Source organism: Vanessa cardui, chromosome 12 (assembly GCF_905220365.1).
Source record: "Vanessa cardui chromosome 12, ilVanCard2.1, whole genome shotgun sequence".
Classification (NCBI taxonomy): Eukaryota; Metazoa; Arthropoda; class Insecta; order Lepidoptera; family Nymphalidae; genus Vanessa; species Vanessa cardui.
The window spans coordinates 6,753,110-6,777,463 of NC_061134.1; the positions used below are offsets into that span (position 1 = coordinate 6,753,110).

General features: G+C 31.9%; 1 protein-coding gene across 5 annotated transcripts in view; it reads left to right on the plus strand.

Moving 5' to 3' along the window:
- Window positions 1-24,354, plus strand: part of LOC124534389 (protein alan shepard) — a 135,694-nt gene that overhangs the window by 35,482 nt on the left and 75,858 nt on the right. Inside the window, exon 1 of one of the 5 annotated variants that reach the window (XM_047110241.1) lies at window positions 20,428-20,743. The exons of the other annotated variants lie outside the window; for them this stretch is intronic. The gene's annotated coding sequence lies outside the window, so the exon portion shown is untranslated. Of the gene's footprint in view, window positions 1-20,427; window positions 20,744-24,354 lie in introns of those variants that run through there. 5 annotated transcript variants of the gene reach the window in all.

A 24,354-nucleotide genomic window follows, 5' to 3' on the forward strand; every position in this document is an offset into this window, starting at 1 on the left:
AATAGTAAATGTAACATACTCCTTTTTTCGTGATAGCTCTTATTTTTAAAGACCTAATAATTCTTTTTGGAATTGGGTCTTTATAAATCATCGATAATACATTTTTTTACCATTATACAAAACATATCTTACTAAGGCTATGGTTTTTTTTTTATATTAATATCAGAACTCTAAAAATAAAAAAGTTTATGCTTGAATTAATTTCACATAAAGTTTCATAGGCACCGGTTAATCCCGTATTAAATACGTTTTCAATAATAAACTTATATAAGAACCGGCCTGTACTTACTCTAATATAGCAAGAAAAATGTCATAGGCAGTTAGGGTGACATAAATATCGGTGCGGGATAGAATCCATTCATCATCCATCACGGAGGTTAAAGTGCCAAGTGCACTCCCCTGTCGACTATGACTCATTAGACAATCGATTTGGCCGCAGAAAATATTTTTATATTTTACTCGTGTTATAATTTTCCTTCGAGATTCATATTACATTAAACGTGATCTAGATTTAACCACTGAAACGAGAATGTGATGATGTCTTTCTGGAAACAGCTTCTTTTATTAACCGAAAATAAGTAACTGCGCAGGCGATATAGTAGAGTTTAAGTGTGTGCAAACGGACGTACACTCTCGATTAGACCTTTCATTATCTAATCGGATAGTAATACGACTCTAACTAAAAGAGATTAGACGCAGACCTAATGGCTGTACGTGTATTCCTAGGCAAGGGAATCGTCCAACGTTCCTACTCCACATTACTCCAGGCTGCTGAGAATTTATTTATAGAAAACCTCAAGTTTTGTTCGGACAAAGGATTTCAGTCTATGATTTCGAAATATACAGATTTAGATCAATGGGGCTATTAAGAGAAATACAAAGTGAGAATAATACAAGTTTATTACTTTCTGGTAAAACTGGCTGAAATTATATTTTTTTAAATTTATATACATAAATATTTAAGACCCATATTTAATAGCAAATGATTCATTAAATAAGAAACTGTGATTAATTAATTCACCTCTTGATACCGAAACCTTGGTCAATGTCACATTAACTATTCATATAGATGAGCGCTCATTGGTCGTTCATTGCGTCATCAGCTGTCACCGACCAATGACCATATAGATGAAATGATTTTAGTTAATTTGACTTTGATTAGCGTTTTAAAAACTGCAGTTAAGACGTTATATATTATTGCGTTATGAAAGCTTATAAGGGATCTATTCAATTAATAATTTAATGAAATAAATTTTCTTTACATTTTTGCACTTATAGATGCGCGTATTCTACTTAAACTTATCCGGCTTTTATTTTTCTTTTCCCTCTTTCAATATCAAGTCGAGACCGCCCCTCAGTTTCATTTACTAGCTCAAAGCAATATAATATCGAGACTAAAATTCTTTGCTTTTATGCGATAAGAGTAAATTAACTAAATGAAAATCTGAATAACTGAAACACTTTTCTAAACATATTACAAATATATAAAGATTCTTTTGATATTCGCTAATAATTTAAGCAAATTGAAATTGAAAATTTTTGAGACCCAGATTTATGTCGAAATTGGTTTTGCACGCATGAATATGTGAAAAAGGATTTCATATTTCATACTAATAAAGTTACTTTAACATATATTTTTTTGAATAAATAAGAGAAAAACGTATCCTAATGTTAAGTGGTACCACCGCCTACAGATGTTGGCGCTGTGAGAAATATTGACCATCACCAATATGCCACTAATTTTGGGATTTAAGGTCTTGTGCCTGTATTGACAATGGCTCACTTGCTCTTGCAAATGGAATACAATAAGTATTACTATTTGGCGGTGGAATATATGAGTTGGTTGTACTTACCCATACGGCCTTTCCATGCAGGAAAGGCTTCTATAAAAAGAAAGAATAAACTCTAACCCCAACACACAATTCACTTGACAAAGTCATTAACTTTGAATTATATTATAATTATTTTACTTTAAATGAAACGCATGTATGTTATTTTACTTTAGTAAAATAATATATATTTTCCATCAAGCTTTTTACTATATAAGCGAACAGCAAGATCATGCAAAATGTATGAAATAATTTACGCTATTTTATGCATACACAAACATATACTTAAACATTTCACTCACAATATCACGAATGAACTTTGATCGAAAAAAAATAGAGTTAAATAAATGACAAAAAAAAATTAACACATTGTTTATAGGTGTAAAAATCATAATATCCGATTCCAGACACACGAGCCATTGTTGTTAAATGGACTAAAAATAGCTTTAACAAAGTGTAGAGGGAAATTAAACGTTTTGTCCCTGAAAATTGAGCGAGAGTGGTTATTATGTGAGTCACGTACGGACATTTTCAAGGCAATTGGTTGAAATTTTGTTGCTTTGTTGAAGAATTTAGACGATATCAGAATTTGCAATTGTTTACAGTCAATGTGTTTTAAGTGGCTATTTTAAGCATCCCTTACTTTATCTCATTAGTAAAATAATATTTAAGATAAGGATTCACAGCATCGTTACATAGTATAAAATAAAGTCGCTTACTGCTCTCTGTCCCTAAGTATGCTTAGGTCTTTAAAATTACGCAACGGATTTTTTATGCGGTTTTCTTAAAAGATAGAGTGTTTCGACAGGAAGGTTTCTATATATAATACATAGACAATGTAGTAAAGAAACATTGGTAAACTCAAACTCAAATAACTTTATTCAATATAGAAGCATTACACTTTCTTATTGATGGTCAATTGAAACACTACCACCGGTTCGGAAAAGAAAATACCCTGACCTGAGAAGAACCGGCGAAAGAAACTCAGCGGGTTTTTTTTTTTTTTTTTTAGTTGTCTCATATATTAGTTAAACAATTTAATATGAGATGAAATAGCCAGGAGGCGATCGTTTCATTCCCAAGGTGTGCTATCGATCATAAGCTCATTAATTGTATAGTAACCTTTTGCACACAAGCGTTCCTTAATAATTTTCTTAAATTTGGCAACAGAGGCATTTTGAACGCTTTCTGGGATCCTGTTGTAAAACCGTATACATTGCCCCACAAAGGAGTTACTGACTATGTAGTCGAGTAACAGGAGTAACAAGTTTGTGTTTGTGTGGTAATTTTAGATGTTTCTAATGTGAGGTATATAACACCCGTGTGGAGTCGGGGCGGGTCGTTAGTGAATGATACAAATAAAAAAAATCTCCTTTATATATCTATAAGTTAAAAATGGTCGTGAACAGACTACTGGATTATTGCGTACACTACTTGTCATTACTTGTGGCAGGAAACTCAACTAGTTCACAGCATCATAAATTTTGTCAGGACAACCTGTATTTTTAATATACACATTATATATGAGCACAGAGTAAAAATGTTCCAACATAGTTATGTATGAACATATTTAATCTGTACCTGTGTTAATGTTACCATATTTTTATCCCCTGTTACACTTATTTTAAAATATTATTATTATATTTATATTATTTTTATATCTGCGTTCTCGTTGACGTATAAAATAACCCTAAGTACAACTTGTCTCAATGGTTCATTGACATTGAATGGATCCGAACTCATGACCCTCAGCTGCCCGTATTATGTTTCATGGTAAAAATGCGCTACTGATACGTAATTAATATCCCGCGTCTGTTGTTCTAAGTTAATGAAGAAACTTTATCAGCTTATATAAGATAATCTAAGATTTTTAAAAGCTTGTATGTTTATTAAATAAATATACTTTTTAATTATTATTCAAATAATATCATATTTATCAGCATCCGCTATTAAAAACATATCTATCTATCTATCATTATCAATCATATGATTAATTTGCAAAGACAATACAATCAGACAGCACAATACATAAAATAAATTTAAAAAATATAATGCGCTTACTATCGTCTTAGTCTATAACCGGTTGTAAATAAAATGTAAATAAAACATCTGCATCAGAAACTTATTTACTATCTATCCGATATAATATTCCTTTCGATATGCAAAAATGTTCCATACAACAATAGCACCGCGTCGAGCGATTTCTAACTATTAAAAATGTTTTAAAAGTTCAATAGAGGAATGCCAGCGTAATTCCATTGAAGATTCAACTTCAGTTCGAAGTTCTTAGTTCTTGAATCCTTCTCATAGTATCATGGCGGCATTGTCCCGTACACAATAGGACTTGTATGTGTAATACTGAGTGGAATACTAGAATGGCCGGCTATTGCATCTAGGATATTTGTCATGTTGCCTAGTATGGCTCATACAGCGCAGACCTGGCCTAGTGTGGGTAAAGGGATCTCGGAAAACATTCCCTGAGCATTCTTTCTTTTGAATTGGTACATGGTACAACTTAAATTAGTTGCATTTTCTTCTTAGCGAGGCATGTTATAAACTTTTGTTCGCGGTTCACGGAAGCAGCCGTATATTAAAATTACTTTTTCGCTCGCTCTTTGGAACTTTTTAGTATTTTAATTACGATATTTGATTAATTTATTTCTAATTCTACTTCTTATTTTCAATCGCATTTTAATTTGTGAATAATTTATCGAATTCACATTGTTTTGTTTCAGCCAAAATAGCGGTAAGAAAAAATAATTACAACATTTTTATTCTTGTGTAAAATTTCATTAGTAAATGTATTGATAGAAATGTGTATATTTTACGTTTGTATGTCGTTTTTATTTAACGCTATGTCAAAGCTCGAGCAAATTGGTAGACAAGCCATTTATCTTACGTATAATGTACGTAAAATAATAAGACGGCCAGTTAACAAAGGCATTTTAAATATGTTTTTCAGTAGATACACGGTGCCTCTTTAGATAAACCGTGCTGATAAATTTACTCAGCACAGACTTTCGAACGAATGAGATAAGGCCCCGAGGAATGCAACTAGCTCAATAAATAGCTTATAAATCAGGAAAGGAACTGTAACGAATCGTGTTAATTAATTATTAGTGGTATAACTTTATTGGTGCTTTAGCGAAACGATTTAATTTCGACGTTAGTTCTATGATACGCTTGTTTTAGACTAGAGAAGTGTCTAACATTTCCTTACTATGATAAAAACGTTTATTAACTACGTTGTATTGAATAAACAGTTTTAATATTATAAACTTACTATATAGGTTTATTATAGAAAGAATTTGATATATATTTAGATTATTAATCTTTATTTCAACAAAATCAGTTGTTAATTGATATTTTAGGCATATAAATAAGTTATAAATGTTTAATAAAAACTGTTTTCATTATGTTTTTAAACGCTGACTTTGTATCCATTAGTATTATAAGATTTCGTTTTTTTTTTTTATTTATGCCCTGGAATTTGAACAAAATCAGTGTGAGTTCCGAGTACACCCAAATTTACCTTGAAGCTAGTGAGGAATATTATAAATCAATAATTAAATTATTCTTTAAATTTATGGTATGGTAAATTGTATTAAATTTTAACAATAACTTGGCCTTAATTATTCAACGCATCTGCAAAAATCCGAGTCGGAGTCCAGTCTAGCGATGATCTAGATGACAGAGATATTACCTAGGCGGTGCGAGGGGCCTATCGAGCACCCTCAACTGTAGCGCCCTGCACCAGAGAGCTATACTTCAGAGCTTTGTAATCGCTTTCTAAAAATACCTTAGAAAATCTCTATTGTTTTTTTAAATTTCTATATAAAGATAAATATAAAATTTTGTCACATACACTATTTTAATTTTTTTAAAGCATAAAATATTAGTAAAAATATCGCACATTGTTCACAATTTAATATTTGATTCGACGTATAAACTTTGTATGAAAAAGCTAAAATATATTATATGACTTTTTATGTATTCGAAACCACATTATTATAGTTTAGTTCTTGTTTTCTTAAATATCTTAAACAAACATACTTATTATCACTATTATCTGTGTTATTTACTAGTAGTCTAATTATATTTAAGTACTGTTCTACCAGTGAAGTTATCGGAAATGTTTTTGTATGCTCGTTAGTTAAATGGAAATATTCTATGGAATGTAAATTTGTTGTAATTTTTATTTTGTTATCGATACATGTCTTACATGTCTTAGTTAAGATAATGAAATGTTAAAATAAAAAGAGTAGTGGTTGTATCTGTCCTAAACAAACACGAATACTCATAGTATAAAATAAAGTCGGGTCCCGTCGTCTGTACGCTTAAATCTTTTAAACTACGCAACGGAGTATAATGCAGTTTTCATCTATAGATAAAGTTACACAACTGAGGTTTAATACATGGATATTAAAGTAGAGAAAAGCCGAGAATTTCAGATTTTCCGGCCGGAATAAAACGATATTTTTTCTTTGTATGTGGATTTTTCAATCGAAGAGTTATATACAGGCCCTTTTCGTGTGAAGCCGGGCCGGTTAGCTAGTACTGTATGTATTTTAATTATTCACATTTATTATAACGACGTTATGACAATAAATTAACTACAACAGACATTGAAATATGACAGTAAGGCCAAAAGGGGATTACACCATTATGGATAGAATTACAGTTTAACAGATAAAACAAAACATTTATTATAATATATAATTAAGTGATATTTATTATCTCGTTATTTAGTTATAAATGATATAGTAAATATATATTGGACTGGACATATCAAACAGCCCTGAATTAGCCTCATAGTAAATATTCTATCTTGTTGAAATCCAAGTTTTAGTGAAGTAAACATTAAAATCTATGATATATTTATATTGAAGGATTATAATACTGAACATAAGGAAATAAGCATGTAATATAAATTCTAATCGAGTTTAGGATAGTTTTTGTGTAATTCAGGAAGATAATTTGAGGCTGTAAGATATATTCAATAGTAACTGAAATTCGTATCTTAAGATTCTGTGGCGGCATCTCGGTACCAGATTTGCTCGGCTAAGCGTGTTTGCGGAGTCATTTCGCGGTGTTTGACAAATATGACATTTATCCGCAAAACTTGCATATAATATATAAAAGAAACAGCCTGTACATGTACTACTACTGCCTCTCGTGTTCGGGCCTTTTACCCCAAAGAGGAGACGGTTTGCAGCTAATCCTGCAAAGGCGGGATAGTTGATACACGTGGCATTTCCTCATGGCAGGTTTCCTCACCATTTTGTCACTAAATAATCAAAGTAACATCGATGCACTATTAAAAGTTTCAACAAATTAACCCTATTTAATTCCTTGATATGTAATTAAAACCTATAGACTGGTTCTTGAAGGTATTTGTTGTATTTGTACAAATGAAACAAATATTAACCAAATATCGAATACTTTTTCGAGGCATTGCAGCGTGTTAGGAAAGGTGTTGCAAACTAGAGCGAGTCATGTAACCCTTATGAATTGTCAGGAATCAAGATGAAAAATCATGATGGAATATTAAAAGATAATTTTTGGTCTTCGATTTTATCTTACATGTAAACCGGTAATACGATTATTTGTTTTACATTTTTGTTGGTTACAGAAAAGTATCCAAAGAGCAATGTAATTACTTTATATTCAAGAATGAGGTGAATGTTTCGAATACTTCACTTTGAGGGTATGAGAATATAATTAAATAAGATGGTGTTTGTATGCGAATGTAATTTTAACGAGCAAAATTTAAAATGCAATTTAAAGTTTCCCTTCAAACAACTTGCTTGCATTCCCTTGAAGGCGGAATCTTTTGCTGTACTTCTGCGGTTGGTCTGTTCAGACTTTTCTTCTTTGTTAGCTTTCGTATAACTCTCGGAGCTAATTGGCTTCGAATGCTTAAGAATACGTAAATAAGGGTGAAAAATAAAATTACTTCAAGAAATCCCCTTTATCAGTGACTTGCTAAAGTGAATTGTTAAGTGTCCGTTAATAATGTTTTTGTGGTGAAGTGTTCTTTGTAAAAATATTCTAACCCCACTTTCAGTTGTACTATTTAAAGGAAATTGATGTACTTCTCACTACAACTTTGTATGTGAACGTGGAAACTGCTCATTCGCAGATCACATCCTCTACTGCCAAACACAAGACGTGCTACATTTCGTTGGTTTGAAGGATGAGTGAGCCCTTGTAACAATCATAATGAACACATCTTATAACCCAAGATTCATGATATATGACGATGTTGGCGGAAGGATGGGCGGTATTCGCCACTTACAATCAGATGATCCATTTATCTTAACTTATATAAATATTATATACATATATTATGTAATATATATAAACATAACAGAAATAAATGATGCATTCAAGTCGTCATAAACATATTGCTCATTTCCACTCTATTAACACTATTGACTTACATTCCAATAAATCGCAAATCGTAAGCTCTAAAGCGCTCGGAATGTAGTATAGAAGTCGGAGCAAAAAGCTAGTTTTAACGGTACTAAATCATATCTTGGATTGAAGTCTAGTCTAGGCAACGCAAGTCTCGCATGTGATCTAATTGTGGCATGTAGCCACTGACTGACGTAACGGGTTGAGACGGTTGACTGGCCGCAAAGTACGTACTAATCGAAATCCCGGAAAGTAATCAAAGTTGTGTATAACCAAGCTATTACTCTAATCGTTTCGAAACCTCTTATGTTTTCTTTAAGTCAACTTTGAAGTTAGTGAACTTCAATTTTCCATAGTTCGTAATTTTAATATTTATTATATGGAACAAAGCAAATTAAAACAAAAAGAAATAACTTTGAGGGTACTGTTAGGATAAGGGCTCATTTCAACGATATTTGGAGCTAACTTCACAAATATATGTTGATGGCTACAAGGTAGACTTTTAAATGTCATCATGCCCACATAGGTCGAAGTAAGTTACACAAAATTCTCAAGTCTAGCTAACTAGCTGTATCCCGCGGTTTTACTCGTATTTTATGGGTCGTTATATGTCAGGTATAAAAAGTAGCCTTTGTAAAACCTTTATTAGGGTTCAAGCTTACCGAGCATACCAAATTTTAGCAAATTCAATTTAATGGTTTGGCCGTAAAATCAGATTTTTCTCACAAGCTTTATGATATAAAAAGTACTATATAAAAAATATACATTATTAGTTTTATGACTGAAACTATAAAATTTCGTCAACCTAATATCCAAAAACTAGCCATTTTAAAAAATGACGTGAATACACATTTGCACGTTAACGTCTTTGCTAAGCATTAAAATTCAAATAACGCAAAGTAGTAAGAGAGAGTCATTAAAAATTCGTGTAGGTGGATTCGTTAAGCAAATCTCGGCTCGCAATCGGTTTTTCATGATGAATATGGTGTAAGGCTGATTAAATTTCGTTTCCGCCCTTGTCGGTGGCAGGGTTAATCTTAATGAACTTACGGCGTATGCACTTTTTGTGATACGGTCGTGCCTCTGTGGACTGCTGTGATATGCAGGTCATTTTAAAAGTAAAAATTTTAGTTACGTTTGAATATCTCTTTTTTACACGATATATACAGTAATTTTTTTTTGTAATACAAAATATAGTTTTACATTTAAGTACGGTTACCTAATTCAGAAAACATTTAATGTGATAAATATTTTTAGTTCAATCTCGTCACTTAATAATTACTAATAATACATTAAACAATTCAAAATTTTCAAATTCAATTCTGTACATGGGGATAATGTAGGAGAATATTGAGGTGTGACACATATTAGAAATTAAAAGATTTGTATTAAAACATGCAATTACATGAAACAAAAAGGCATATACACTTTTATTTAAATGTTAGTAATTAACTTGACACTTAAGAGACACATTTCATATTTCCAATGTATTTAATTTTGCATTTACTTTTCTTATAATAATGTTCCGCGCGTGCCGCTTTTCTTTTGTTTTATAATCTGAGGGCACAGATTAATTATTTCGCCCGTGTCACGTGGGATGCAAAAGACACAAAGATTGATCGGATTTGCATTTTTCTTCCTTATTAAACTACTACTGGTTTATACAATGCTTTTAAAAAGTTATGTCATAATTTCGATGTGATTGTTTATTTTTATGTTTCTAAAATGGTAGGTTATAAAAAAACAGGTAGAATAAGATATAATACGATCTTTGAGACTAATATAATAATTATTATTTATGTCCGTTTTTTTGTCCCCTTGAAATCAAAATGAAATTATTCTAAGGATTGTTAGATTGATTCACGAGACATCATGAATACTGATGAGATGATTTAAGATATTATTATTTTATTTGATCAAAACATATATTTTTAAAAATGTATGGACGACATGTACGGATGACAAAATACATTTTAATACCTTAAAGAAGAATAGAATAATAGGTTATAATACAGATGCTATTTTTGTATCTTTTCCTTATAACATAATCTCAATTTTATACCTTAATCTGTAAGATTCCGAGAACCAAGAACTAAAAGTAGACTATCCGTAGGGACAGATAACATCTATTTATGAAATGACACACTGTAGTCTGATGCTAGGAATACATAACAACATTATTCCACTTTTTATTGAGATATAAAACAGGAAGACATTTCATTCAAACAACCACAAAGCTGATTAAAAAACTTATACGATTTCCTGTAAATAATTGGAATTGTTTTATTTTTAAAATTAATGTTAGTTCTTATGTATTGTATTATAAAATGAGTTAAATGTTTGTTTTAAACTGTATATAGGTACATTGATTATTCAAAGTAACAGCCTGTATATTTCCCACAGCTGTACTAGGGCTTTTCCATTTGAGGAGGTGTGGATCTTATTTCGTGTTGGTTACATATGTGGCAGAATTTTAATAAAATTAGACACATGCAGGTATCCTCGAGATGTTTTCCATTACCGCCGAGTACGAGATGAATTATAAACAAAAGTTAAGCATATGATAACTCAGCGGCGCTTGCCTGGGTTTGAGCCCACAATCATCGGTTACACTAGACCATATCGGCTCTGATTATTACCTATTAAATGGATTAATAAAATAAATAATAATATTTTATAAGTTATTAACATACAATTAACATCTACTAAAAGCTGATGAATGAAATATAATCAAAGGAATGTTTATGATGGTTTTTATTGCATAAAAACATGTAAGTAGTCTGTTTTATTGAACAAAATGCTTATAATTTAAGAAATATATAATATAATAGTTCAGTATCAATGCCTGATAGTCATTATAACTTAATTACATTGCTTAAACATTTTATCTTTAAAGCAATCATTGCTAGTTGCAGTAATACACGTCTTATCAGATCTTATTTAATATACTATAGAATAATGCTTTTATAACAATTTAGTTACTGAAATTATAATCAAATTGTAATAAAATCGTAATGAAGGCACTAATCTTAAACTATATATGTTTTATTAATTTAATTAAACCGAATAAAAAATTTAATAAATAATAGTCTATATAAGCACAATTATTCGTATAGTACCATAAAATAGATATTTATACGAAATCTCTTATTTGTTCAACAAACTTTTTCTGTCAACGAGAGCAAAATTAACTGCTTTTTATTAATATATATTTGATCTTAAATATAATTTTAAATAATTTATATTTGAAATTACTATATTTATTATATTATTTGACACTATAAATTTTGTCTTATGAAAAATCAATAATAGTAAGTTTAATTATATTTATTACTAAATAGGTTATCGTTACATTTTCTAATCATTGCGAAAATAGAATATATAATAAAAAAAAGTAATAAACAATGTACGTATACATACGTAACACATATCCATCAGAAGTGGAATTCCGTTCCGGTACCGCTACGGCGACCGCGTACAACAACGCTTCTAAGAAATCCTACTTCATTTACCTCGCCTCTTTTCACCTCGGTATGCGACTTGAAATTACAGTTTGATTGTTGTACGCAGCTTAGTACCTCTTGATAATCGCACAAAAACGATGTTCCTTCGTGTAATAATGCTGAATCGATGTTGTAACGAGATGGTATGGTTTGTTTTGTTGACGTCATGTGACGTCTATTAATCACAAAACATTTTAAATATATCACATAGTATATTTATTAATCTTGAGTCAGTTTTGTCAATTTTAAATGTAACAGTCTGAGTTTTTCACTTCTAGGCTGTAACCAGTTGGGGAGAATATTGTATGTAACGAATTTCAATGGAATAAATATTTTACCTCCACAATAAACACATCTCAGTGGTGCTTACTCGGGTCTGATTATATTTATACAATTACGTATTAAAAAAATTATAAAAATAAAGTTAACAAATCGTTTGTTTTAAAATTATTAAACATTATATTTAATAGAAAATATTTCGAAATATATGTAGTCATCATATATTTGACATTTTATTATTTAAATTTCTGATGGCTTCTCGTGTTCTATGCCGCTTGAAACAATTCTACGAATGTAACAGTATCACATTTCTTGTTTGTCAAGATATAGGTGGTCAAGATCGTTAGTTACTGACCAATTTTCCACATCCCATATTCAGGGAAACATTTATATACATACGTTGTATACGTATGAATATAGATAGAAATAAAAACTCTTTATTTTTTACGTTCTATCGTTATGAGAGGTAAATATTCTGAACGAAAAACAACAGATAACAGATTTGACGGAAATTAATACCCTCAAGGGTGGAGTATTAATAAAACAAGATTAAAAAACGGTCTTTTTCTTAATTGTATGTCACTCAATCAAATGATACTAAAGGGACAAGCTTCTATTTTTAACCAAACCACAAAGAGCGCGTTTGTTTTTAGAATATAAATCTTAATTGTAATCGAGGGTAATCTATGCAAATACTAGAGGCTTTCAGTATATAGTATATTAATGTACAGTATACATGTATTATCTATCTGTACCTACATCATGTAGTATGTTTAATGGTTGCTATATAATATCATCAATACATATAATGAAGTATTTCTAAGCCCTCAATAATATAGTATTATAACTCCTATTTAAGAGTCATCTAATTATGCCTATACTTTCTTCTTTCGCTTGTTACTTAAAGCAATCTTAAAGTTGAAGTAACATTTTAATCAAATTATCTTCGAGGCGTAGTGAGATAGCCAAGAAAGTGTTCGTAGTGGTTCTTATAAACTTATAACATGGAATGATCGTATAACGTTTATTTATACAATTTAATCTTCTTAGTCAACAGGGAAGTCCATAAACTATTCCTTGAGGTTGTTGTTACGGAGACGGCGTTGTGAGTTGAGCGTTTATATAGTTGTGAGTCGGCTAAGTTAGTTCCATTTAATAATTATTATTAAGATGTGGAAACATGTTTCGAATTGAAATATTTAATAACACCACAGTAGAGTTTAATTTGATATTATCTATACTCTTAAATGGTAAGAATATTAAACGAATATACGTGATAATAACGCCAGAAGGAATAGAATGTTTCGGAGAAGATTTTCGCATACAATATTTTGATTTAAGCAGCTACTTATTAAAGTATTACCCAATTTACAGTTCCACCCTCTTAAAGTTGAGACTAGTTCTGTGGCAAGCGTGAATTTAAATTTCATGTTAACAAATTAATAATATTATGACTTTTTTACAACAAGCTTTTGTATGTATTCAATATTTCGAATGTAAGCCGTCCATCGTTAAGTTCCTTAATCGAGAGCCGATCCTGAGTTCTTAGTGCAGATCATACTTACATTTTATATGAAATCAATAATCCTCAGAATAATAAAGTTAAAATAAGCTGAAATATAAAAATGACTATTATACTTAGCTATAATTACAAGTATTGATCTATTCACCCGCGAAGGCGCGCCCCTCCATACTTCATTATAATATAATCTTTTTGGTATTTTTTTGCTTTCCTTGCTCTTGTTAGTCTAACGCACACTATGTTGTAAGTACGAGTGACACACACTCATACTAATGCAGGGCGATAATAATTGAACGAGGAGGGGCGCGCCTTTGAGAGAATAGATTTATACAATAATAATGCAATATCATAGCTTAATAACATTTTCTTGTATGTATCAAACACACGCACACTATCACACGCAAATATTCGTTTACACGACACAACTATTCAATTGATAAATATTCAATTAAAGTTAATACAGGAGTGTTGATATCTGTGAACATATTTAAGATAAAATTTCTCAATGATTATCTGTCAAGGCATTTAGACGTATAAGTCGGCGTATAAATATATTTATCTTATTCTAAGTTTGAAACAAGGATAATATAAGCTGGCTTCAGTGCCTACAATCTAGTCTACTAGTTTTAGTTTATCTCTCACTTACATATAGTTAGTGGGTTTAGGAGGAGCGTTGTAAATTTAATGAATATTTTATTATCACATCGTACACATCAACTTTTCCTCTACAATATTGAATATGACTTCACTTATGCATCAGAGAAGCTTAATCTGGATAATTACAATACGATTACTTTTAGTTTTTAAATAGTTGTGTCCGCGACCTTGTACGCTTTTGAATTTAACAAAAAAATAATAATATTATAGCCTAAGTTATTCCCTATTATATCAGTTATCTGCCAGTGAAAGTCCCGTTAAAATCGGTCCAGTCGTTCCAGAGATTAGCCGGAACAAACAGACAGACAGACCGACCGGCAAAAATTGTAAAAAAAATTATTGTGGTATATGTAGCGTGTATAATATTTAGGGCTATTTTAATATTACAAACAGACACTCCATTTTTATTATATGACTACTGAACTGTATGGATTCTTTCTCTCATCTTTCATATATTTATATGATAGATATATTACGGAGTATGTTGTAATTTAAACTATAATGTTTCTTGATTACTTTTAAAGGTATTTAATTATATTTTTCCTTACCTTCATCCTTGACCTATGAAAGAAAGGCATAGTGAATAGAACTCATCAATCTAAGTTGTAGTTTGCGGGTTTGAGTCCGGGAAAATCAAACTGAGTCGTCGTGTGCTTAGTAAGTTAAACATCGTGAGTAATGTATCGAATGAAATTCTGCCATATGTGAATTAACCATCCCGCATTGGAACAGCAAGAACAGAACAGACTTCTGGTATTGGATTTGATCAAACTCTAAAAATAGATTGGAGGATACCTCTGGTCTTGACCCTGATGAGGTTTCAGCATATTATGTTAAAAGTTTAAACACACTACCTCAATGCTAAATATTTCATAATTATATTTAATTACAATAATAAGATTTTTCACGGAAGAATTCAGGTGTTTTGTGGGAGGGATTGAACTCCTAAGGCTCCCCCCCCTCCTGAATTCGCTAATTAAATCGTATAATGATTCTACAAGTGTATTCAGAAATATTGTTTACCATATTATAAAGCGTTCTCATATAATATTAAACATGAATTTGTATGTTATATTGTTGTATGTATACGATTAATATATTTTTTAATGAAAGGGTTTGATACCGTTATTAGAGTCTTATGACAGCAAGCCTACGCTTTTATAAAGGGTTAATGTTACACTGTTATTTCGTTTTGTATGCCATTGATTGTTACTTTAGTAACATGCAATCAAGATAATACACTGGATTGGATAGCCGACGAACTTGTCGGTTAATGATAAAATGATATCATCATTATCTATTTTAAACATCTAAATTACTGTGATTACAAATGCTTCTGAGAAACAAAAATAAACGATACATTTATTTATTTATTTATAATTGGTAGTTAGGTATAGTGGTGAATTAGCGAAATAAGTAATCTCCACTAACCTAGGGAACTACGATGTTTATGTCTGTTGTTCCTGTAGTTACACTTGCTCACTCAAATATTGTTAAGTGAGCCAGTGTAACTATTGCATATATAAGCATTACTGCTAGGAGACGTAATGATTAATTGACACCTAAACGAGCTTGTAAGCTCTATCACTCTATAAAAATAATTAAGTGTTAAATTTATTACACATACAAATCACATTAATTTTATAAATTAATTTGTCAATAAGCTGATTCATAAAATTAATATTCAAATATACTTTATTCAGTTGAGCTTTTATGCTTGTACTTTTAAACTATCAATTTACAGCTAAATTAAATGGTTATTTTATAGTCTGTATCAATACATCTCACAAAATTTAGATTGCATATGAATATAACTTTAAGGTAACGTTATATGTATAATGTATATATGTAACGACGATACATATCATTATTTTGTAAATACGCAGAACGTGTGACATCTGACAAATGGTTTCAGATTTAGCGTAACGATTTCAATGATTCAAAAAGTCATACAACCGACGTTATTCCTTCAGTTTTATAAAGATTTACGAGAATTCTGAAAAGTACATTTTTACAGAGGCACTTCGCTTAGTGGATATGTGTGTTTGTGAAACTGTTCGGTAAATACGTAGTTGATTTAACGTGGTCAGAAAACGTTACGCAAAACGGAAGGTAGGGTTAAGTAAATGGATCAATAAAATTGCCGGAAACGCTATATTATCGTTAAAACAGATCTAACTGTACTAGCTAATATTATGCTTAATAATTCTAAAGGTTTGACTGAAATTTGTTAGGGTCGATATGTAATACAAGGTATATGTGTCATTCGGGTTCCATGTAAATGAACATACTAATAATATGTAATGTTATTGAAAAGGGTCAGTGTTCTATAAATAGAAGCATCTGTATTATTTTTCGGGCATTGGATGTGACATGCGGCGGTTGTATGAGAATGAAGGCAAAAACCGCGGAGATCTAAACCGGACCGCCTGTCACTAGCAACTGCAGATAATATCGCAGAATCCAATTTCGTGGTTTTGTTATCACCCAACGAAAATTTAAATCATTTTTCTTTCCATGAATCCACCGTTACACTTTAACTGTAAAATGTTTTGTAAATAAAAAATAAACAATTTGTGACGTAATTTCTTATTGTAATCGTTGAATGAATGAACGATTGAATGAATCAAAACGTATTTAAATCTTCAACAAATTTTATATATACTTATATAAACTTATTAATTATAATCCATGTGCGATTATCTGTGCATACACTTGCCAAGTAGTGCTATCATTTGATAATACTGTAACTTGTTAATAAGATTTGAGAAATGAGCGGTATGTCAGCGACACGCTACGGGCCTTGATGAATGATTCCGTAATGCAACAGATCCCTATCTTATAATGAAAAACGTTAAACGTGCTGCATTTAAACAATATAATAGTAATAATCTACATTGTTTCAACAGATTATTAATAACAATTGGTCGGTTTTAGGGACGAAGATTCTTATTTGACTTCATTGATATATACTTACTTTGTGAATTTAAAATATCAATAATAAAAAAAAACTCGCTACCAAAAATATTTTTATATTAAATAAAGATTTATATTCAAATTAATAATTTATACAGTGTTTGAAAGTGTCATTTGTTCTTCAAGGTAATTAGTAAAAGTATTAATTAGTTCCGACTGTTATTATAGATTAGGCATGTTACTAAAGACACACGCATACAAATCGACTTAATAGCCCGGAGCCAGTGCTGTATTTAATTACTGACGAGACTCTAACTCAAAACAGCCATCAATAAAAATCTCGGAAACGGTAAAAACAGTGCATTTAATAAAATATATTATATTATGCTCATTATGATGGTAATCGTGAATCAGAACGAGAGCTTAATTAACTAGAGTCTGTGGAACTACCACGGAACACCGCGGTCATCTTAATGAATTTCATTTTGATTATAATCACTCCGTTTATATTCTTACTGTAAAATGGTAGATTTTTTTCAGTTTAATGCGTTTCATCACTTAAAAGAAATATTTATTAACTCTTATTACAAAATATTTATTATATTTTCAACTTGAAAAAGTATAGAATACATAATTTATAATTACTCAAATGCGTTCTCATATATTTAGTTTAAGCTTATAACTTATATCGTGGTTTGTCGGAGAAGTAGAGCATCGTGGTGAAATCTGCTTTTATAAAAATCATATTATAGATGTTCATCAACTCATACTGGACCAGCATGGTAGAACATGGTCAAAGGCTTCTCATTTTCGAAAAGGTTTCTATACAACAGTAAGAAATAGAAAGGGCTTTCCTTTTTTGCTACAATAATAGTAAAAATAAAAATAATATTACATATCAAAATATACTATAAAAAAGCAGTACAATTTAATTAATAGGTACCTACAATGTTCGAAAATTAATTCGTGTAGACTGCAATTTCATTTAGCAATTTAGGGCTAAATTTCCTATGCAATATCGCACATAACCGCCGCTCATGAAACATTATGTGGGCATACAAAGGCATTAGATATTTAACCTCGCCATACGCTGGGCTACAAAGCGCCATTCTTGTCCGGATTATAATGAGTTACATTGTCGCTACCCGCTATCCGCTACCTGCATACTGGCAATTGATGTCCTTTGTAATACTAGTGCTTTATGTAAGTACCATGTTCATTCTTAAGATTTTTATTCATTAATTATATTTCTAATTATTAATGATTAATTCATTAAATGCCTAATTGATACTGGTTACAGATTACAATTGTAATTAATCTTATAAATACGTAACGATTAGTAATGATTCGAAAAGTATTATTGTGTGTGAAATTAAATCAATACACTTAGGATATTTTTCACCTAATATACAAAATTATATCCTATTTGTAAATATATTATTAGGTGATCTAGTCTGTCGATCTGTTTCATGAATTAATTAATTTAATAAAATATTTTATACGTTTCGCGATAAAGAGGTAATTTATGTATAGAATCTTAAGACATTTTAAGTGTGAAAATGTCTTCGTTGGAAAGCGAAGTCATATAGTTTTTATGATCGCCTCCACTTACAATGTTGACACTTGAATGACATTTTATATTAATGGATGTTTCTGGGAAACTATTCATTCGTAAGAACGACGGAATTTGATTTAAATTAATATCAATTGATAAAGTTAAACTTATTTCAATAAAATAAATACTTAAATGTATTCCGAATTGTGTCAAATATTAAAGATAAACATCATGTAATACTTCATAAAATAAAAAAGTGGGTGACATTTTTGCATTTACTCACCAGTCTGAAATTATTTTATTTATTTAATTATTTTTATTATATTTGTTACTCGGTTCATAATTCAAAGCAACGAAGCGAATAACCAGACATTTGCAATTGCGTTACATCTCTACAAGGATAATTTTAATATGATTTTTTGCGGTAAATCGTTTCACTATTAAAGCGATGGAGGGCAATATCACGGCGTTTTGCAAAAGGATAAAAAGGGAAATAAAGTAACTTGTATGGCGGGTCGGTTGCAAGATGCAGAAATCTGTGCGAGGCATGGGCGTGGGTGAACCGGTCTAGACGAGATGAACTTTAAGGATCGGACAAAATAAAATAAAGCTCGACGCTTCGCGACAGCGACCCGGGACGCTGTTCTTAATGTCCAATTCTTCGCGAAGGTTTGCGTGGAAAACCATAAATCTTCAAGCATTATATGTTAGCCTATTATTAAGGCAGATAGGTCGTATAATCATCAATTGTTATAATGCAATTATTTATGAACTCATCCCACCACGACAAAAACGATGTAAATAATTGCCTAAAAAATTCGAGGAATTAATATAATTATTTATGTACGTTATTTGCGATGGGATGGTTCCTTAATTTATACGAGATTTATTTTTATAAACCGGACAAGTTATTTATAGATGACCGATGAATTGTTTCTAATATAGTCAGTAATTCATTATTACGAACATAACGCAATAGCAAAATTTAACAAGCATGCAAAATACAATCCTGCTATGCTCTCTTTAAAACGAGTTTTATAATGTCTCTTTTATTAGACGTCCAAACACATTACGGCTATTTGTTTTGTGCTAAAATTTAAGCACATATTTGACGTTATGTCTTAGTAAGTCTAGACATTGTTTTTTCAAGTCAGATTTGCAAGACAGACTAGAAGTTAAAAGTAAATGTTTTTCATCGTACGTCCCTATGATAACTAATTATAATCTGTAATAGAGCAACAAAGTCTAAGTCTTCTAGGAATTCCCGAGAGAAAACCTTTAATTTACCTTGAGTGGACACAATTGGAAGAAAACACAAGAGAGGGCGTCGCGCCGGATTAGATTAGCGCAGATAAGATTAGTGGCGTCGCAAGCGCGCCGCAGCAGCCGCCGCGCGCCGTCTGCCATGTGAACCTGCTAATTGCGACTACCTACAGTCCGAGCACTCGGAATTACCCGCATAGCGGCCAACTGCGACATTTCTATGTGTTCTAGATTGCAATCGCTACGAAATGTGTACCGCAGGTCTATGAGCGTGCGACGACTGTGAGCGTTACAGTGCAATACCTTGGCCCTCCATGAATATTTACGAAGGCGAGGCGCGAGCTGAGTTTTGCGGGCCGGACTCGGGCGGGGCTGCACCCTAATGCAATGATTCATATTATTCGGTTTGCGGGCGAGTTGAACGTCTTCCATTATTGTCATTCATCGGAGGAAGTGGGCGGCGAGGGGCGGCGCGGGTGCCGGCGGCGGCCCCCGCGCTCTACGCCGGCACTCAGTCGCTCGCCGACACTCTCGCTGCTAGTACGCGAGAGCCGCGATGCATATATAGTCTACGCTTGACGCATTCAGTCCGTGTGTGTGTGCCCTCCCGTGATCTGAGGCCGGAGCCCGATCGAGCCACGTGCAGTGCACCCGGATCCGCATCCAGTGCTACTTGGCAGCTTATCAGCTGTAGCAGGAGTTGCAGACGGTGCACATTGCGTTGCAAGTGAATTCGACAACTCGTACGCCGCAGCCGACGGCTCAGCTGACCGGCGTGCCTACGAAGGCCTGCGAACGCACGGTGAGTGCGATCGATCAGTGCATGCACGCGCCCAAAACCACTTTTCGTGTCTATTTCGAGCTCGCATAATTTTGCCATACGAGAAAATACGACCAATTTTATGGATTGTTTGGTTTTTGAATGGATTCGCTTTGATTTTTCAGTCGTCAAGTTTTTTCGCGAATCGCTGTATAATAAATATCGCTTACGTGATATGCACTAAGCGCTCGCTGGTCGATGGAAAATCATTGTGTTATGAATCGGAAAATGATACGTCGTGTGAATTCGAGCCCCTGAAAGCAAAACATCGCCGTTCGGCTTAAAATATGTGGCAGTGAAGGAGCTACTTAACGTCAATTTGCAGTCAGTCCCCTCCCGTACCACTCTCGGCCGTCAGTCAGTACCAGCTGACTTTCCGTCGGTTGTCGGCTCACACTCTTGCGCAAAATTCATGCCTTCGGCGCTACGGCCGGCGGCTCTATCTGTTATTAACATAGTTTATGTTATGATACACAAGATATTGTTTCGAATTAGCAAAATTTAAAAAACATGATATAATATTATAATCACTGCAGAATCTCAATAAATGAGTAATCAACATTCGATAATGTAGCAAAGACATACCAAAAAAAATATTTTTTTCATGTTTTACATCAGTGTCGATCAGTTTCTTGTTATCTCTTATCAATATGCTCTTGCGAAGGTCGCACTGATAACATACAATGGTAGCCACGAGTCAACGAAAGCTTTCTAAAATTGCAAAAATGTTTATGACATTATCTAGACATATAAATAAATCATAAAATAAACTATAATATATATTAAAGATCCATATTGCATTTAGTAGAACAAACATGTCATAATAACGGTCAACAAAATAATGATTTTGTACCTTCATAATTGGTCGTAAATTATTCCTTGGCGGAAGTAGCCTCTTACTCTGTTCCGGTACAATCGCGTGATCAACTCATAAATACATGCGATATAAGAAGCGTTTCGGTATAAAAAGTTTTAACATTAGTGTTATAAATATTTTTAATATATAACTATCTGTCACGAAAATTGCAATCGTTTTTAATATGATTCTTAGAAAACCATGATAAATTAAATATAAAATATTATATATAAAATTAGCTATTATATGAAATCAAATATAATCAAGAGAATATTTTAAATTCTCTAATGTATACGTAATGGTATTATCTTATTTTTACTAAAAGATAAACTTTTATCATTAGTGATATATTCTAATTCTAATTGGGTAGTAAGTGCGTCACGCAAACAATAAAATGACAAAGGTCAAAAGTCAATTTTTACCAAATATACTGATATAATAACTAATAACTGTTTGCAATAACAATCTGTATGTTATAATAATTATGTTTCAGAATACTTATCTTATCAAAACAGTGAAGTTACAATCACAGGTTACAAAAATAGTTTTGCCAAGCACTTGTTTGTAACTAAAACAGTTTGTTTTTAAATTTATGCTATTGAAAATATTGCAATGATCCTAGTTCAGTAATATAAAATTATATTAAGAATTATTTACACAAAAAAAGACTAAATCTTTCCTTGTCGTTGAATTGTACATCCCGAAATAAGTAGCTAATGGGTCAAGCCATTGTTGGAAGTTATTCAGCGGCGAAGAATGCGTCCGGCGCATTAGAGCAAATAGACTACCATATCTTGGATACAAAAGAGTATTGACACTAGGAGATAAGCATATCTCAGTGTACACTGTACACTAATGTCGTAGGTATCGGGCCGGCGTACACTCATTGTTCCGTTATCGTATACGGTTAGCGCATTTATGGGTCCGATAAGCAAATAAATGCGCTCTCGCCGACCATGTCTCGCCGTCAGACAGCATTTGCTATTTACATTTTTATTTATGTATACCATATGCATTAGCGGAAACATGCGATTTTTCGTTAATAGACTTGATTATTTTTGCGAAACGGTACATTCATGTCAGCTATTTGGTATTTTAAACGCGTGTGAAATAAATGACCGTTACAGGCGTTAGTTGCGAATTTATCGCACGAGTGACATTGTGAATACGAAATAAGATATATTTTTTGAGTTTTTTTTAAAGAAACCATAAAGCTAAAAGTACATTGAAGTAACATTGAATTGTGACGTACATTTTTTTGCGACTTATTCCAGATAGCACGTTTTCACTTGGCAGTGTATTTCTTTGTGTCTATAAATATTTGACAGCACATTTACACCGTCTGTGAAGCAGCATTGTCAAAGTGCATGCGATTTTATCCGTCGTTCGGCGGTCAGTTCGTTCACTCAGGCGGCCAGTCTATATTTAGTGGGCGTCGGAGCCGCGGCCCGGCGGAATGCAGGCGCGCGCCCGATCGCTGACCTACCACAACTTTGCTGTGATACAGTTTCGGCGCACGCACAGCCTTCAATACAGGACCAACCTGCTCCAAATTATCTTTGCGTACGTGAATGCCAATGATCTGACGTTTCTTTCCGTGTAATCGACGGAACCACTTTATTACACGGCTTTAAGTGCAAAATGCGGCATGTGAATGAAAACAAAATCAGCTGACTTAAGTTTAAAATATTACACTTAAAAATATATTTGAGAATACATGCTCATTTTAAATAAAGTCGAATACTTGCCTTTACCTTCCTGGCATTCAGTAACACTAGTTATAATTAAATTTCTAAGACATTTTTGCCCAAAAAAATGTAAACAAAACAAAGTTAACTATTTGATAGATATCTCCCAAGCCGATTGATTTTCATATATGATTATCATTTTAATAATTTTATCATCTCAGCAGATTTTAAAATCAAATTATCCAATATTTATTCGAAATTAGTTGAAATACAGTTCATTACTTACTACCTACATATATCTAAACGAGTTAAATAGTTTCTAAAAGTCAAATGACGTGTATTTGTAATCATGATTACAAATAAAATTAGTTAAATATGTATTTAATGTATGTAGATTATAACGAGGAAAATATTTGTAATTAAAATAACATGTTTTGGTTCAGAAGCGAACGGGTAAATAAATGTGCCATATATGATGATCATGAAGGATTATTGTCTTCTTAAATTTTATAAACATGGTAATTGATATATTGTGACATATATTAACTTCTTCCCGCAAATCCATGTTAAATTTTAAGGCTGTATCTGTGAGGTATTTTAGTACAACCGGTTCAGTTTCGTTCAGTTGCTGAGATAAGATAGCAAACAATAGGAAAAGGATGGTTTTGCTTCACGACTCCACTCGCAGAAAACTTTCTTGTATGCTAAATGTGAGACAAACTTTTTTTAAATACAAAAAAATGTGACCGTATTTAGTTATCAATAACAATGATTGAATTAAAATGTATTGCAAAAATTATCAAACTTTTGACAAGTTAAAGTGATGAAAAAAAATATTTCCTCTGAAGTTTTTTATACTAAAAGGATTAGATAATAATGTATACATTATTAAGAGATTTGATTTAAAAGTATGAAGAAGATATCCATTTTTGAATGTTAATAGGAGAATGTATAGAACAGCATATGTATATGTATTATAGTGTACTAAAAATTTGTGGAAATAGCAAAAAACCTCCGACTAATCCTGTCAAATTATAACAGACAGCGCA